Source organism: Dermochelys coriacea, chromosome 3 (assembly GCF_009764565.3).
Source record: "Dermochelys coriacea isolate rDerCor1 chromosome 3, rDerCor1.pri.v4, whole genome shotgun sequence".
Taxonomy (NCBI): domain Eukaryota; kingdom Metazoa; phylum Chordata; order Testudines; family Dermochelyidae; genus Dermochelys; species Dermochelys coriacea.
The window spans coordinates 197542261-197560593 of NC_050070.1; the positions used below are offsets into that span (position 1 = coordinate 197542261).

Consider the following 18333-nt stretch of genomic DNA (forward strand, 5'->3'; position numbering starts at 1 on the left):
TATTTGATTGTACAGTTTTCCTTATAAGAATCAAAGGACCTGTGACTTGAACATTTACAAAATATGTACTGCAGAGGATTTTAATTCAAACTCTGTAAAAGTCTTCCACGCTTGATTATGCAGATGCAGAATGAATCACTTGCCATTAATTAAAAGAAAGGAAACAATAGTTATTCAAGAATGAGGTCAGCATCTTTTCTCATTGTCTAATGACCCGGAATGTAACTGTATATTGTGCACTTTACAGAGCTCTCTGCAATGCACAGAACTAAGGTAAAATGCTATATATTTTGGAATAGATGATTTCTTCACAGTAGAGTAACACTTATCTGAATTTTAGTTGCACAAATTAGAATTTACGAGGTTTTACTAATACTTTAAAATTACTCAGGACTTGTTTAGAATTGCACATGTATATACAGTATAGTATCCATTTTGTAGTACTATGGAACAAAAAACCTACAATATTAACTGGAATGAGGACATGTACAGATTATATATAATAGATTGTGTAAAAAGTAGAGCTGTCAAGTGATTAAAAATGTATCACAATCACACTGTTAACAATAGAATACCATTTATTGAAATATTTGTGGATGTTTTCTACATTTTCAAATATATTGATTTCAATTACAACACAATACAAAGTGTACCGTGTTCACTTAATTTTTTATTAAATATTTGCACTGTAAAAACACAATAAATAGTATTTTTCAGTTCATCTCATACAAGTACTGTAATGCAGTCTCTTCATCATGAAAGTTGAAATTACAAATGTAAAATTATGTACAAAAAATAACTGCATTCAAAAATAAAACAATGTAAAACTTTAGAGACTACAAGTCCACTCAGTCCTACTTCAGCCAGTCGCTCAGACAAACAAGTTTGGTTACAATTTTCAGGAGATAATGCTACCTGCTTCTTGTTCACAATGTCACCTGAAAGTGAGAACAGGCATTCACATGGCACTGTTGTAACAGGCATCGCAAGATATTTACGTGCCAGATGCGCTAAAGATTCATATGTCCCTTCATGCTTCAACCATCGTTCCCATAAATATAAACAAACTTGTTTGTCTTAGCGATTGGCAGAACAAGAAGTAGGACTGAGAGAATTTGTAGGTTCTAACATTTTACATTGTTTGGGTTTTGAGTGCAGTTATATAACAAAAAAAAAATTTACATTTGTAAGTTACACTTTCACGATAAAGAGATTGCACTACACTAGTATGAGATGAATTGAAAAATACTGTTTCTTTTGTTTACATTTTTGAAGTGCAAATATTTGTAATAAAAAATAAGAGTGAGCACTGTACATTTTGTATTCTGTGTTGCATTAGAAATCAATATATTTGTAAATGTAGAAAAAATCCCAAAATATGTAATAAATTTCGGTTGGTATTCTATAGTTTAACAGTGTGATTAATCACGGTTACTTTTTTTGAGTTAATCGCGTGAGTTAACTGCGCTGAATCGAAAGCCCTAGTAAAAAGCAAACTCAAACAGCTTTCAGATATTAAAATGTGTCATAAAATAGGTTTTCATGCTCACTTCCATGACTATAAAAAGTGCCATCTGGTTAATCAGAATTACAATATGAGTTTCCATACATTAGGTCATGGAAGCATAGAATATCAGGGTTGGAAGGGACCTTAGGAGGTCATCTAGTCCAACCCCCTGCTCAAAGCAGGACTAATCCCCAACTAAATCATCCCATCCAGGGCTTTGTCAAGTCTGACCTTAAAAACCTCAAAGGAAGGAGATTCCACCACCTCTGTAGGTAACACATTCCAGTGCTTCACCAGCCTACTAGTGAAAAAGTTTTTCCTAATATCCAATCTAAACCTCCCCCACTGCAACTTGAGACCATTACTCCTTGTTCTGTTATCTGCTACCACTGAGAACAGTCTAGATCCATCCTCTTTGGAACCCCCTTTCAGGTAGTTGAAAGCAGCTCATTCTTCTCTTCTGCAGACTAAACAATCCCAGTTCCCTCGGCCACTCCTCATGAATCGTGTTCCAGTCCCCTAATCGCTTTTGTTGCCCTCCGCTGGACGTTTTCCAATTTTTCCACATCCTTCTTGTAGTGTAGGTCAAATTAGCCATGCTACTTTATATTGTGTGAAATGGTCGTACAATTAAACCTGGCCTGACAAAGTTGACAATGTATATTTGACAGTCCAAATTATGGCAACATTAACATTATAAATACAAGGAGAAAAAGTGAAGACTACACATTTGTATTCAATCATTGTGACAGTTCCTATTTTAGAAACCTTGCAAACTTAAAAGATTATGTGAATAAATAGAATTATTCTAATAAGATGAACATCTATTAGTGCATATTCCAATTAGTAAATATGAGCATTAGGGTTAAATTTTTAAAAGCACCTAAGTGATTCAGAGACTTAAGTCCCATTTTTAAAAGTGACTTAGGAGCCTAAAGGTATGTCTACACTGCAAACAGAAAAGTGGAAGTGAATTTGAGCCCAGGTCAACTGACTCTGGCTTGCACTACAGAGCTAAAAATAGCTGTGTATACATTCCCACTTGGGTTGGAGCCTGGACTCTGACACCTACTGAGGGGAATTGGTCTAAGAGCCCAGATTCCATCCCAAATGGGAATGTCTACAGTGCTATTTTTAGCCCTATAGTGCAAGTCAGTTAACGGGACTTTGATAGCCACTGCTACAGGTGGTGGTTTGTTTTCTTTGTGGAGTATAGATATACCGTAAGTCTTACTGAAAGTCAAGAGGATTTAGGAGCCTGTCACATTTGAAAATGGCACCTAGGTCTCAATCATTTAGCTGCTTTTGAAAATTTTACCCTAAAGCTCATTGCAAAAGGAAGACATTTTTTTCTTCTTTGCAATAAAATATTATTTTATAGGCAGTTTCTGTAAAAGAATTTAAACAAGGTGGTTTTAAAATAGAACATACTTTACTGCATGCCATTTATATGAAAGAAGCTGATGTAGCAAAGAACCCTTTTTTACTTGCTTTATTATACCAGTTTCTGCAAACTTACTGCACAGACTACCTGCAGTGCTATTTAGGTTCATCAAAGTGCTTTCCCTTTAAAAAAAGCAATGAAGACATACTTCTCAGGCCTTCCTGGGTGCAATTGTGATGGGCCACGCACAAAATATATGCCTATTGCAAGAGCTGCAGAGATTCCCATAGGTAAGTCACATGTTTCACATCATTTTAGATTTTGAAAATTATGTAAAAACAAGAATCATTTATGGAATAGTGGCATGGATGTAAGATTAACTGTCGTACCAAAATCTGAATTAAAAAACTTGGCGATATTCCGATACAGACCCAAATTAGTGCATATAGAGCCAGACTCTCAACACATCTAAAGCTGTGTCAGTAGAGTGATGCTGATTTACACCAGCTGGGGATCTGGCCCATAGTGTTCAATGTACGTAACAAACATAACAGAATAAAAACTAACCACATATTTGTTTTTAATTTCAAAGTATGTCATCAGTTTGGAAGCTATATGAGTAAATGTGGTGGTGTTAAAAGGCATAATGAGACCAGTGGTTGGAAACTGAAGCAAGACAAATCGAAAGTAGAAATAAGGCACAGATTTTTAACAGTAAGGCTAATTAACCATTGGAATAACTTACCCAGAGATTTGGTGGATTCGCCATCACTTAGTCTTTAAATCCAGACTGGGTATCTTTCCAAACTAGAGGCTATATCTCATAAAAGTCATGACAGAATCTGCAGTTTCTATGGTCCGTGTTATGCAGGAGGTCAGACTAGATGATCGTAGTGGTCCCTTTGGCCCTATAATCCATGAATCTGTTCTCTGCAGATAGTGATGTAAGTTTAAAAACCACTGTGGGACGGGGGGAGCTAAGGTCATTATTAAAGGAAAGGAATGGCATTATGTTTTCACTACCTGGACAATTAAGCATTCAGGCCCAGATTCAGCAACCACTTAAGCAGATGTTTAACTTTGATCACATGAGTAATCTATTGACTTCAGTGGGTCTACTTGCATGCTTTAAGCAAAGTGCGTTTAAGTGCTTTACTGAATCAGGGCCCTACTTTTTACACTTGTTAGTTGAAGTTGTGTGCTTCCATTCAGTGCATTGTACTACAAGGAATCAAATCCTGGCCAACACAACAGACACTTTGTGCCAGCAGGGCTGCACAAAGGGGCTGCAAAGTTGCCTTAAATTTGCACCTTAGCTGCTCAGTGAACTGCTCAGTCAAGAATTGAGAAGCACTAGTCAAAGCCAAAGAGCAGCCCCCACATTGGGCTGACTCGGTCCCAAGGATGTCACCTGAGAGCCATACTGCCTGTTTAATGGCTGCTGCTAAACCTCCTCCAGGCTCAATTTACCCCTGATCACATCACCTGCAACAGAAGGCATGAAATGAATTGTGCTTGTGTCAGCAGCTGTTGCTCCTGAGCCACCTTCACACATGCCCCCACAACCAATGATGACACAGCCTGTTAGGAAGGGACAAAAGAGATTCTGCCCATTAGCAGCAAGATAGTGTTATATTGTACCCCTAGTATGAGGGCCCCCCGAAAGCCCAGAGGCTCCAGCCTATGTGAGACAGGTTTTAAGGTGGGTACAGACAAAATAACTCTTCATTTCTTTGCCAGAATTGTTGGGAGAAAAGTTTGCCCTTATATAATCTCTATGAAGGTTTCTGTTGTCTCTGTCTCTTGCCATTTTGAGACAAAGCATAGAGAGGAGAGAAATTTGTAGAACTTTGCTCATTACTTTTATTTAACACTCTTGGAAATGGTGATTACCGTTTTGAAATTAAAAAAGAGGAAAGTTTTGTCTCAAGACATTAACGGTTCATCTTTCCCAAAGAGATTCAACCCCATAGTTTTCCACTTAAATCATTGAGACTTCAGTAATACTGATGTAGAATTTGCCATTGTCTATCATCTAAACTTTGAATTCTATATGAAAATAAGAAATGTTATCTTAGATTATGATAGGGCCTGACAGCTTTCTTCTCCATCTTTAATTGAAGACTAAAACTTTGAAGAAACGAATTATTTTAACTTACCAAGATTCTTATCTTCCTGGTGTTTGAATTTAGCCAAATTTGGTTTGCAATTTTACTGGATTGTATAAAATTTTCTTTTGATGTGATATGGAGTGATCATAAGTCCCATTCCTCCAGTCAGATCCACGTGAGTAGAAACTTGTCCTCTGTTGAAGTCCAGTGGAGCCCCATTAAATCCGTGGGGCTCCAGTAAGCACTGATATAAGGGTCTGCCCGTATAAATCCAATTGCAAAATCAGGTTCATAATATGTTTTATTAACAGCATAGTTTTTGATAGGCCGGTTACTACTGACTATATTTTTCTCTATATTTTTAAAATAGAGGAATTGTTATAATTAGCTATATTATGTAAAAGTATTTTTAGATATTCTATCTTTTCAAAAATAAACATAAAAAACCATGTAGGGATGATGAGCTGAAACCTGGATATATGTTTCTACGGGTGAAGTGTATAAAGTTCCATGAAATCAATGTGTACAGTGTGTTTAAATCAACAGATAAACTTGTTCCAATACGGCAATATACTAGATTGCATATAGTAACTTTTAAACAATATTCTTTTGTCTTTTACAGATTGAGTTTCAAAATTTTTGATAAAATGTGTAAAAGGTTCTCATTAACATTTAATAAAAGAGAAGAAAGATGTTGGAATAGCATGTGTGGTATTTCATCTGTAGTGCATGAAACATCTTAGCAACAGAAATACTACAGCATCTGTAGTGGTCCCTATTTTTTTCCCCATTTTCTTTCTCATAAATTTGTTCTCTTCATAAACACCTCTGTTTTTCTCAAATGCTGTGTTGACAGCAAAAAAGTGCCAACTTCTTGTAGCGTAGCTTGTGTGTTCACGCACAGATTCAACAATATTTTTTTAAATGAAATTGGCAGGAGCTTCTGGAGTTACTATAGTACTACAGTCTTTTTTTCCAAAGTGCTTTGTGCAGATCCCTTTGATAGCTCCTTCCATCTTTACGCAACACAATCTAGCCTGGAAAAGCTCCTTCTCATGCTTCCTAAATTTTAGATAATTACCTTTTGTTTTCTTGTTTTGAACTATTTTGAAGAATTTGGAACATGTTTTTTTAAAAATACATCATTTTCAAAAAGTGGTTATAATAAGATCTTCTGATCTTGAGAAATGGAACCCAATTTCGTTGCTCTTTTTCATAGTTTGAACCTCTGAGTCTCCAAAGGTCTCCTATGCTACAGCTTCTGGGGGCATTACTATATGGTTTTCCACTATATTTGACAAGAGCCATTCCTCAAACAATACGTCAGTCCCATGCTTCTGACCTAATTATGTCTCATAGCTTAGGCTGGGGTAGTCAATTATTTTTTTGTCCAAGTCCAGATTTCTTGGTCAAAGTATAGTCAAGGTCCAGACTCCAGAAAAAATCATAAAAAATAATAAGTAAATGATTTTTCAGTCTGTTCAAAAGCGTCTGGCAGTCTGGATTTGGTCCGCAGCCCACCTATTGATTAGCCCTGGTTTAGACCCACCTTTAACTGCTTTCTGCACAAACCAGCGTTCTCATTTTTCAGTATTGCAAATTATTTACATCAGAAAAGCTGAATCTCAAAAATGAGGACATAAAATGTAGATTAGGTAGTAAATAAATTAATCCCACTGTTTGTTTTTTTTTTTAAGCCTTCTGCATCACTATTTCTCTTTCGTCCTACATCTGGACCATTAGAGGCTGAGGTGTATGGTCAGAAGCATGTTTTTTTTTCTCAGCCTCATTGAACATAGTAATAATGAGGGCTTTAAAAACTGCTTGGTGAAAACTCAAACTGCCTGATTTTCAAAGGTGCCGAGTAGCTTCTCTTCACATCGACTTTGATGGAAGACTGGGTTGCTCATCACCTCTTGAAATCAAGCCATGATGCTTCTCTGTCTATATCCATCTCCATCCCTCATCACTGTAATGTCTGAGAAACCTGGTTAGAGCACTAGACCAAGTAGATACTGTTTGTAAAGTACTCTGAACATGAAAGATACTGTATAATGTGTATCCTTCGAGTGATTGTCCCCATGTGTAGTGCACTTCAGGGTTGTGCATATGCCCAGGACTGAAGAATTTTCTTTAGTAGTGTCCATGTGGTCTGCACATTCACCCTGCTGTTATCATCTGCACCAATGGAATAAAGGGGACTCTCAGACCACTGGTAAAATAGTTCCTTCTTACCGCTCGTGATCTAGGATGAAGCTTTAGGGTTCATACTGACTTCTTAGATTTCTCACTGTAAATAGTTCCAAAACATTTTATAGTCTCTTAGTACAGTTAGTTTGGAATTAGTTGAATAGGTGTTTGGTTCCTTTATCTTGGAAACCCCCCCTCTGGGGCAGGAAGCCATTGCCATACTCCCCTGTCTTCTGGCCCTCCAACAGTTACAGGGAGTATGTCAAGGATTTCTGGCTTTAAAAGCAGTAATACATACCACAAGCTGTTCCTGGTCACAGACTAGCATAAAATCCTTCCAGGTGCAGTATCTGCAGCTTGTTACTGGGTTGCACTAAACAGTCTAGGGAGTTTTGCCTGAGTACGTTCCTCATAGAGGAAGCAATGCAAGTGGGAACAACCTCTGACTGGGGAGACCCCATGTACATCAGCTTGAAGAAGGTAGAAGTGACCCTTTTTCCAGTCTTGAGTGGCTCTAAGAACTCTCCCTTCAGCTCTGAGAGACGCTAGAGACCAGAGCAAGCAGGGGGAAGGGAGATGTAAGCACTTCCATAAGGGTAAGAGGGAAGGTTCCCCATCCAAGCACTCTAAAATGGTAGATGTCAAGTGATCCTGTATCTGAATCTGTTGATTTGGATTATTTACATTTCTCATGTAGGTAGCATTAACAAACTGTGGATGATTAATTGAAAAACAGATTTCCACATCTCTTTTTAATAAATAGCTTGGAAATAGGACTCCCCAAAATGTCCATTCACGTATGTCTTGGGAGCATATAATCAGGGAGATGAGAAAATGCGTACACCAGTAGAGGTCTGATGCCGAGAGGTAATAAGTGTCTCCATGAAGTTACTATGCTCACTGTACTCGCTTTGAAGTGAGTGGGAGTTCACTGTGCAACTCCTCCCAGGAGTTGCTTGGCAACTTGTAAAATCAAGCCCTAATATAGGCTCTCAATCTGTTGAAGTGGATTGGTTCTGGCAACTAAATCTGTATAGGAGGGCATGTTTTTTTGATGACATGTATCCTCATCCATATGTCTTAATTACATTCTAGACTTTGAATTTCTATCCATTATGCAACTACTTATAAGGACGTGTTAGGAGAATAAGCTGAATTTTGTAGGAAAGCGATACACATTCTGTAAGAATATGGGGAAAAGTTTACTTTATGTTAAGGTCTTTCTGTTGTCCTTAATTGTACCATTCAATTTAACAAAACTCCTTTCTTCTCTATTTGTGCCCCATTCTGTGTCCAGAAGGTCCAGTTAGCACCTTCTTCAAAATTGACCTCCAGTCAATACAACATGATGCTCATGTGACTAATAGTCAATATTTTAGTTAATAAGAGTGGTGAAGATTTGAAATGTGTCTACACTTACTGGTGCTGGTCTCATTACTAGATGCAGTATATATCTAAAATTTGAACATGCTTTGGTTGTAATGTTACAATGGACTGGCTCTCATGTGTTCTAGCACTGCCTTCTCTGTTGGATAGAATCAGAAGTGCTTAAATGTGACCTAAACCCAAAATGCTGCTACAGCCAAAGAGGAGTCTCATTTAGCTCAAGTTGTAGGGGCCCGTGCTTTAGGAGATAACGGACCTCATTTTTTCCTCTCTGTGGCAGTGATAGTGCACAGTCTGACACACTAGTGCACGGTGACACTGACGTTGTGTGACATCTAGTGACAGTTGTCAAGTTCTGGGAGACCCTGGCTCTATTACAATTAATTGTATGTGAACCAAACCAGTGAAGGTGATTGCATTTATTTTGATTTCTTTGGCTGCTACATACCATGGCCATTTTTTGGATACATTTCCTGCTTCAGCAAAGGAAACCATCAAAGATTGTCCTGTAGAACTTCCAGTTATTCTTTGGCGATGTGAACTTCTCATGACAAATGTGATATTTTTCCCTGGGTAATTATGAATAAATTTATCCAAGAATCTTTTAGTGCTTTCAAACATGAAAGCACTTGGGTGAAATCCTGGCTATTGAAGTTAGAAGCCAGGATTTCATGTCATGTTTTTGATTTTGTTTTTTAACTTAACACCCCACTTGCAATACCTACAGTTTTTGTTACCAAACGCTTGGCAATTTATGTTGCTATTATAACGCTCTGTAATCAGTTGTAACTTCACCAAATTTTATCCATTCAGGCTCCATCTTCCTCAGATTGATTATTCTATGTATGTATGTATTCATTTCAGTAATTTCCAAGAATTAGTTTAGGGGAAGGACATTCTTTTGCCCATGTGGTGAAGGACAGATGGAGGTGGGGCTGGAAGAAGGGCAGCACTGTTCCAAACAGGGAGACAGTATAAAGCCATTGAAGAGGGTCATATTGAAATGCTCCTTGTAACAATACCCTGACCCCCAGGGCTATGGGATAGTGGAGGGGTCAGATGTACCCTCCAGGGGCATGGGGGGAGGAGAAGGGAGCAGGTGGGCTCAGCCTTAACACCCCCACAACACACACACAACAAGGGGAGAGGTGGAAGAGGAATGGCCTCTTTACCTCCCAAGGAGGGAGGGATATACTGCCCTATTGACTCCTGTGTGTAGGAGGGAGAGAGGCTGAATGCTGGTCCTTCTGACTGGGCCTCAGGACCAGATGTAAGCTCTCCCCAGAGGGAATCCCAGCCTTCTGGGGGTGGGACTTTCTGGTGCTTATCTGGCTAAGGGTGGAAGCTAACTGTCCAGCCCAGCAGGAAGGGTGGGGTGCTTCCCCTGATGACAGTGACATCGGTTAGATTGGGAGGGATATTGATCCTGCTTAGCCACCTCCTCAAGACAGAAGGTGCAGCCAGCTGGTCACCCATAGAAGCCTGCAGGGTGGAGGAAGGATTAAGGCGACCAGACATGCCCCCAAGAAAACTCTCAGGGTAATTGGGGAGTGGGGTAGGAGCAGTTGAGAGGATGGGGCAGTTGGGAATAGGTGTGATTGTGGGGGGCAAAACTTCTGGGGAGTCGGGGGATCAAGTGGCTGCTGTGTCCCAGAGTCGGGACGGAGAGGCTAGAGATGACACTGTTTGAGAGCTGAGGGAAGGGATCTTAGGGAAGCAGGAGCTGTAGGGATCTGGAAACAAGGAGAATGACTTGGGGAAGTGCAAGTGAGCCAGAGAGGTGGGTGGCAGGTAACTGCTGTGGCTGGGGAACAGGGAGGGCTGAGGCAGAGGGATGGGGAAGCAGGATGGTCTGGGAAGGATGAGGAAGAGGGAAGGGGTCCAGGAAGCAAGTACTTGTTTGAGGGGGGAATAGGAGCTGCTGCATGTGGGAGGAAGGTGACTGCAGGTGACTGCTTCCAAGTCACAAGAGTGCATGAGCTCTTCATTGCAAGAGCATTGCAGCAGGGGCCAAAATCACTTGCCTTGCAAAAATTCATGAGAGTTGGCAACACGGCCCATGCAATTTAACTCTGCCCCTTTCTGCACAGACAATATTATTGTCTTTAATTATGTAATCACATAGTACTTTCTCCACAGGACCCCACCACATTCAGTGCATGGGATGGATGGGTCTCACTAACTGAGTAGCCATTCAACCTTGATTCTTTTTCCAACTTTTTAATACTTCACTTTGCAACTGTGAATGTTTTTCAATTTTTTTTAAAATGTAGTGCAGATCTATAATGTGGGGATAGCTCCATTTTTGATTTCACAAGGTAAATAATTTTGAATTGAATTTGGGAATACTATCTCAAATAAAATGCTATTTCTTCCTAACTCCTCCCCTAAGTGGTGGTGATGGGGGATCTTAACTCACGTTGTTGGGGAAAGAAAAAACAAAGAAGAATGAAGATTTGCAAAATAGGAACTGGGACAGTAAGTGGCAAGAGCCAGTTTATAAGCAGGCATTTTGGTCTAGGAAGAATCTTTAAAAATGTAAGAGAAACTGAGGAGTTAAAGTATGTCAGAAAAATCACAATTATATCTCTTAAACAGCTTTTATGCTGGAAAAATAAGGCCGAGATCTGTGAATTATAAATCCAGTGGATGGGGGAAGCTGTAGACATGTTAATCTTGATATTAGTAAGGCTTTTTGACACAGTCTCACATGATATTCTCATATGTAAGGAAGGGAAATGTTTGCGAGGGAATTACCATAAGGCAGGTACGCACCTGGTTGAAAGACTGTAGTGAAAGAGTGCTAACTATACTTGGAACAATGGTTCACTGTCGAACTGGCAGGGTGTATCTCATGGGGTCCCGCAGGGGTAAGTCCTGGGTCTAGTACTATTCAATATTTTCATTAATGACTTGGATGATGAATTAGAGAGTATACTTATAAAATTTGAAGATGATACCAAGCTGAAGGGGTTGCTAGCACTTTGGAAGACGGGATTAGAATTCAAAATGACCTTGACAAATTGGAGAATTGGTCCGAATTGAGCAAGATGAAATTCAATAAAGACAAGTGCAAAGTACTTCACTTAGGAAGGCGAAATCAAATGCATAACTACAAAATGGGGAATAACTGGCTAGAAGGTAGTACTGCTGAAAAGGATCTGGGGATTAGAGTGGATCACAAATTGAGTATGAGCTGACAATCTGATGCAGCTGCAGAAAAGGCTAATATCATTCTGGGGTGTGTTAACAGGAGTGTTGTATGTAAGACATGGGAGGTAATTGTCCCACTCTACTCAGCACTGTAAGCCCTCAACTGGATACTGTGTCCAATTCTGAGCGCCACAATTAGGAAAGATGTAATGTAAGCAGAGTCTGAATGAGCTCTCCCTTGACCTCTAGCGCTGAACTTGGGGAAAAAAACTTCAGGAGCAGACCTGTATTTGCATAGACATGCCTATTCTGCCTACCTGTTCAGCAGACAGAGCTGCTTAGCCAAAGTAACCAATTTTGGCTGGTTTTGGGTTACAATTCACTTTAGTAACGGGTAATGAAATGTTATCCTTAATATATGCTTAAAAGGTGCCGGGACTATAGCTAGCATGTCTTGATTGAGAGGGGTCACCCTAAATTGATCCTCACTTGGTCAGCAGGCAGTAGGGATGCCAATTCCCAGTGACAATAAGGGAGGCTGAGGTCTCTACCTACAGAGTCCTAGACAACATTTGAACCTTCTCTCACCAGTGTTCAAAGACAGAACTGGTTGGACTCAACTGAGAGGTTCCTTACTACCCTTGGGAATCACTAAGAACTGGGCTAAGTGGTAGAATCTCAGAATGTGGCAGTGAGTAGCAAGCCAGCAGTCCCAGCAGAGGCATTGCTTGATGCTCCCCCTTCCCCTTTTTGGGGGTAGAAGGTGAACCCATGTGAATGCAGCTCTGAACCCTGTGCCTTTGCTGACCAAGGACAGCCAATTGTGAGTGGGGTGCTGTGGAGGGAAAGGGGAGTTAAAGGGATGTTTGATAGTCAGACTTTCATACCGCTAGGTGGGAAACTGAAGCAAAGAACGCTGCTCAATGTACTCTCGGTGGGTGTTTGCTTATGGTACATGCTTTTGAATCACTGTTGTGGGTTTTCCCAAATAAATGCTGGCTTCTCTTTTCCTTTTAATAGTTTTCTTTTGTTGTACACAGACTCAGCCCTTGTGAGAGGGGAAATACTGCCTCTAAGAAGCAACCATGCGTGGTGGTTAGTTTTCCCAGATCATTGGCCGGGGACTTGAGACAGTTCTGTTTTGTGTTGTTAAGAAGAACTCATAGATACTGAACCCAACCTTGGTTGCTGCTGGCTCCACCTGTCAAAAGGGTCACATGGACAAATTGGAGAGCCCAGAAGAGAGCAACAAAAATGGCAAAAGGTTTAGAAAACCTGACCTATGAGGAAAGGTTTTAAAAAAAACTGGTATGTTTAGTCTTGAGACAATAAAACTGAACCTAACAAGCCTTCAAATATGTTAAGAGTTGCTATAAAGTCTGTGATGATTTGTTGTCCCTGTCCACTGGAGGTAGGACAAGAAGTAATGGTTTTAATTTGCAGCAAGGGTGATTTAGATTAGATATTAGGGGAAAAAGTCCTAATTATAAGGGTAGTTAAGTTTGGGAATAGGCTTCAAAGGGAGGTTGTGGAATCTGCATCTTGGAGGTTTTAAAAAACAGGTTGGACAAATACCTGTCAAAGGATGGTCTAGGTTTACTTGGTCCTGCCTCAGCACAGGAGTTGCACTTGATGACCTCTTCAGGTCCCTCCCAGCCCTATATTTTCATGATTCTTCACGGAACCATTGTGATCATCTAAGCTAACCTCTGGCATAGCTGTAGGACTTCCCAGAATTCGTTCCTGGTTCAAGTCAGATAGCTGTGACAGAACTAGAGCATATCTTTTAGAAAACCATCCAATCTGGAAGCTGGATCTCCAGCAATATAGAATCCACCACAGCCCTTATTTCTAATCTGAATTTGTCTAGCTTCAATTTCTAGCCATTGGATCTTGTCTGCTTACCTTTGTCTGCTAAAAGAAGAGCCTTCTGTTACCAAAGTTTTGTTCTCTGTACTTAGAGTATTAACAGACTGTGAGCAAGTCACCCTGTAACCTTCTCTTTGTTATACTAAACAGCTAGATCTTTGAGTCTGTCGCTATAATGCATGTTTTCCAATCCTTTAATCATTTTTGTGGTTCTTCTCTGAACCCTCTCCAATTTATCAATGCCCTTCCTGAAGCACGGACACCAGAACTGGACACAGTATTCCAGTAGTAGTCACACCGGTGCCAAATACAGAGTTACTAATCCTCAATCCTACTCGATATTCCCCTATTTACGCATCCAAAGATAGCATTAGCCCTTTTGGCCACAGCACCTCACTGGAAGCTCATGTTTAGCTGATTATCCACCATGACCTCCAAGTTCTCTTCAAAGTTACTGCCTGACAGGATAGAGTCCCCTGCCCTCTAAATATGGCCTACTTTCTTTGTTCCTAGATATATGACTTTACATTTGGCCCATTTAAAACTGGATATTGTTTGCTTGTGCCCAGTTTAGCAAGCGAGCCAGATCACTCAATGACCTGTCCTCTTCATTATTTACCACTTCCCCACTCTTTGTGTCATCTGCAAACTTTATCAGTGAAGATTTTAAGTTCTCTTCCGGGACATTGATAAAAATGTTAAATGGCTTAGAGCCAAGAACAGATCCCCGCAGAACCCCCCTTGAATAGACCCACACAGTAATGCTTCCCCCTATGCAGTTACACTTTGACACTTATCATTGAGTCAGTTTTTAATCCATTTAATGTTTGGCATGTTGATTTTGTATCATTTTAGTTGTGGTACCAAGTCAAATGCCTTACAGAAGTGTAAGTATGTTACATCAACACTGTTACCTCCATTCTCCAAACTCGTTATCTTATTTTTGAAAAGTATCATGTTAATTTGATAAGATCTATTCTCCATAACCCCATGTTGAGTGGCATGAATTATATTTTTAATCAAGTCCAATATCAATTCCATTAATTTTCCTGGGATCAGTGTCCGGCTGACTTTCTTATAATTACCCATGTCATCTCATTTATCCTTTTCAAATATTGGCATAACCTTAGCTCTCTTCCAATCCTCTGAAACTTCCCCAGTGTTCCAAGACTTATTGTAAATCAACATTAGTGGTCCTCAGCTAGCTCTTTTAAAACTGTTGGATGCAAGTTATCTGGAACTGCTCAATTAAAAATATCTAAATTTAGTAGCTGCTGTTTAACATCCTTCTTAGTTCCTGTTAGGATGGAAAGTATTTCCTCATTACTATATGACATGAATACATCAACGGCATTTTCCCAAATACAGAATAGAAATATATATGGAACACTTCTGCCTTTTCTGCCTTATTATTGACAATTCTACTATTTCCATGTAGTAATGGACCGATAACACTGGTAAGGATTCCTTTTGTTCCTAAAATACTTTTAAAAAACTCCTTATCCTTAATTTTGCTGGCCATAGAATTTTCCTTTTATTGTTTTGTTTTGATTATCAGCTTTCTACAATTCCAAACTTTTGGTTTATATTCATTAGTATCAACCGCTCTTTTCTTCCAATTGTTATGTGTGGGTTTGGAGTTTTTTAATTTGTTATATCTGGTTTCATTTCCTCTTTCAATCAGATTGATGTTTTTAAACCAGTGGGGCTTGCTTTCTTGATTGTGGCGTTATGGGTATATAGTAAAACATTCTTAAACAGTTCCCCAAGACCATTCATTCTTTTATGTGTAAGTGGAGCTGCATTCTGTTAAAAAGAGTTACTACACAATAGCACTTTAAAACTTTTGATTAATTAAAAGAAACAATGAAAGCGCTCAGGGTTGGGATATCTGATTAATTATTTTCTGTTTGCAAAAAAATGTATTATCAATCCTATTCAATTTTTGACACAATTAGTGATCCCTATTTGATTACAGAAAGCTAAATATTGGCTAGGATGGAAATATGAAGAAAAAAATGCATAGCAATATTGAAATGTATGTAAATTTGATAATGAAACACAAGGAGATATATTAAAAGTGAATGAGAGGTGTGGGGAAGAATGGTTTACTAAAGTAATAGGTGATGTATGGGAAGAAGGAGATGGGATGGTAAAAGTTGTTGTTCATTTCCCTTCTGGCACTGAAAGACTGTTCTCAGACAACAGGCTGCTGGCAACGTGATTTGTGTTTGGTGATGTCTGGAGAGCAGGGAACACATGGACTCCTTGAGAACAGTACTGTTATGGTCCCCATCACTATAGTATCTGAACATATGACAAAGAGCTTCTCAACACTATGCTGACAGTTGTGGGGGCATTTCAACCCATCAGGAGTGCCCAGTTTCCACAGTGGTCAGCCGAAATGGCACAGTTGTCTATCCCGGCCTGGGAAGAGAGGAGCCAGAGAATGGATCTAATAGCAGGAAGGTGGATCTAAGGAACCCTACATAGAGTCAATGCCTTTCTCCCCTATCTCCCCCAAACTGCTTGGGAAACTTTCTTGGCCTTCACCTACTGGCATTCCCTGACCTTTATGTCAGCCTGACCAGCAGCAGCATCGGAAGCCAGGTGTGGTGCAAACTTGCATGATCTTGGAGCTTAAGCAGCCAATTCTCAGGAAACAGGTCACTCTTGGGCTCCTCAGAGTGGGAGGTTGCCTTTTTCAGTGCTTCTAGTGGGAGCTATGTGTGGACTAGAGCAGAAGAAATTGGAAAGGGAGGTAGGGCTGGGGCAGTAAAAGAGGTGGTGGAGGAGAGAGACGGGAGTTGATTCTGTACCACTCATTCCACGTGGTCTAAGCTTTCCCTCCATCCCTAGTGTAACCTGACAGTACCAGACAACTTGAGTCACCCAAGGCTCTCTGTGTGCCCCCAGTGAAGCTGTCCTTATCTAAATACTCATCTGTGTGAACTTGCCAACCATTTTCTAAGGCTTCAGCACAAATTACCTCTAAGAAGTTGCTCTGTGGTTTCTCAGCGTGTCTCTAACTATGCTTGGTTTCTCTGGTCCCTTCAAAGAGTCCTTTTAGATGTACATAATCATTCAATCCCTGTTATTTTGGAGGTTAAATGCACAGTTCTGCAGTGATCATCTTTAATTCCTGTAGGTCTGATTCTCTTGCTATGCACTTATTTGCAGAGATGCAAAATAATTTAATGTATCTGCTATTTCCTTATTTCCTCCCCGTTTCTTGAATATAATTATATTCAAAACCCCACAGTTTTCACCTTGGAATAGCAATGCATCTTCAAAGACAATTTCACACTCTGGCTCGTCTCCAGGTGTCTTATTTTCATTCCCTTATTATTAAACCTGTGCTTGTAACTGAAACTGACTTCTCATCCCTTTTCAAATTAACCCTGTGGTGCAAAATGTCAAGGATTCCCCAGCTCCATCAAATTAAAGTTACTGAAGCCCTGAACCCATTGACACCAAGGGGTTAACCTGTGATCTATTCTTTAATGTTCTCAGCTTTCTCTCAGTAGAGTTACAGCTAGATCACCAACCTGTTAACACTGTCATAAAACAATCCAAGAACTTTCTAACACCTGTTCTGAAGTCTTTTATTCTTGGCTAAGCTTGTAAATAGACCACACATTTTGGTCCTTTCCTTGAAAAGGAAAACTAAGTTTGAGGCTCTAAGTGGAAGCCAATGACCATTAAAATAATAATTAATAACAATCCCTTGTTAACATGCTTCAGGGCCAAAGCAAACCATTAGCTAATGGAGAGTAGGAGGAAACTTTCCTTATGAGCAAGTTATTCCACAGCTACATGCTGCAGGGTCTTTTGTGCCTTCCTCTGAAGGAGCTGGTGCTGGCCACTGTTAAAGACAGGGTATTGGACTAGGTGGATCACTGTATGGCAGGTTGTTTGGTCCTATGTTGTTCAGTCTTTTAGTAGGTTGGAGAGGGTTCACTGAAATGAGTACGCTGGACATTGTGAACTGTATTTCAGAGTTTAGTAAGATTAACGCCCCCCCAACTACTGAATCATGACTAATTTGGGGGAGCCCTTTTTTTTTGCTAAGCTGCTCCTGCCACCCCAAAATCTGGTAGCTAGGGGATTGGAATCACCCAGTAGTCTTCTCTGCCTCAATATTCAGCGCAGCTGACAAGAAACCACTATGCTAGCACTTCTGGGATGACTACTGACATTACTGTGAGTAGCTGCTCTGTGGACCCCAAGGGGGACACCACTTGGAGGCATGGATGTGGCCTCTACAGCAAGGGCCTATATGGCCCTGTAATGGGGTATTCACCCCACAGTGGCTATGAAAGGGTTAATGTAAATTGAGAAGGGGCTAATTAATCCCCACAGGCCGCAGATGAGAGGAATCAGGTGGCTAAGCAATCCCCTAACTCAGGGAGGGAGCCCAGCTAGGGGGGGAACAAGCTGGGCTGGATATATAAAGAGAGGGGGTGGCTGGAAAAGTCTGCAGTCACTCACTGGGAGAATGAAGGTGTGTTTTGGAGGCTGCAGAAACAGGTCACCTTCCATTTCCGGTGGAGAGTTGAGAGGCTGGTAAATCCAGATGGGGGTGGGAGTGCCAGATGGCAAGGAATGAGCTCAGGGAAGTAAGGTCTAGAATGGAACAGACCTCAGTTGCTGACTAGAGGGTCCCTGAGCCCGAACCCAGAGTATAGGGTGGGCTTGGGTAACCTGTAAACTCAGGAGTAGTACCGAATGAT

At 40.3% G+C, this 18333-nt stretch overlaps 1 protein-coding gene across 1 annotated transcript in view; it reads left to right on the forward strand.

Moving 5' to 3' along the window:
* The window catches only part of KIF16B (kinesin family member 16B), a 285774-nt gene that overhangs the window by 231533 nt on the left and 35908 nt on the right, over nucleotides 1-18333 (forward strand). The gene's annotated exons all lie outside the window — the stretch shown is intronic.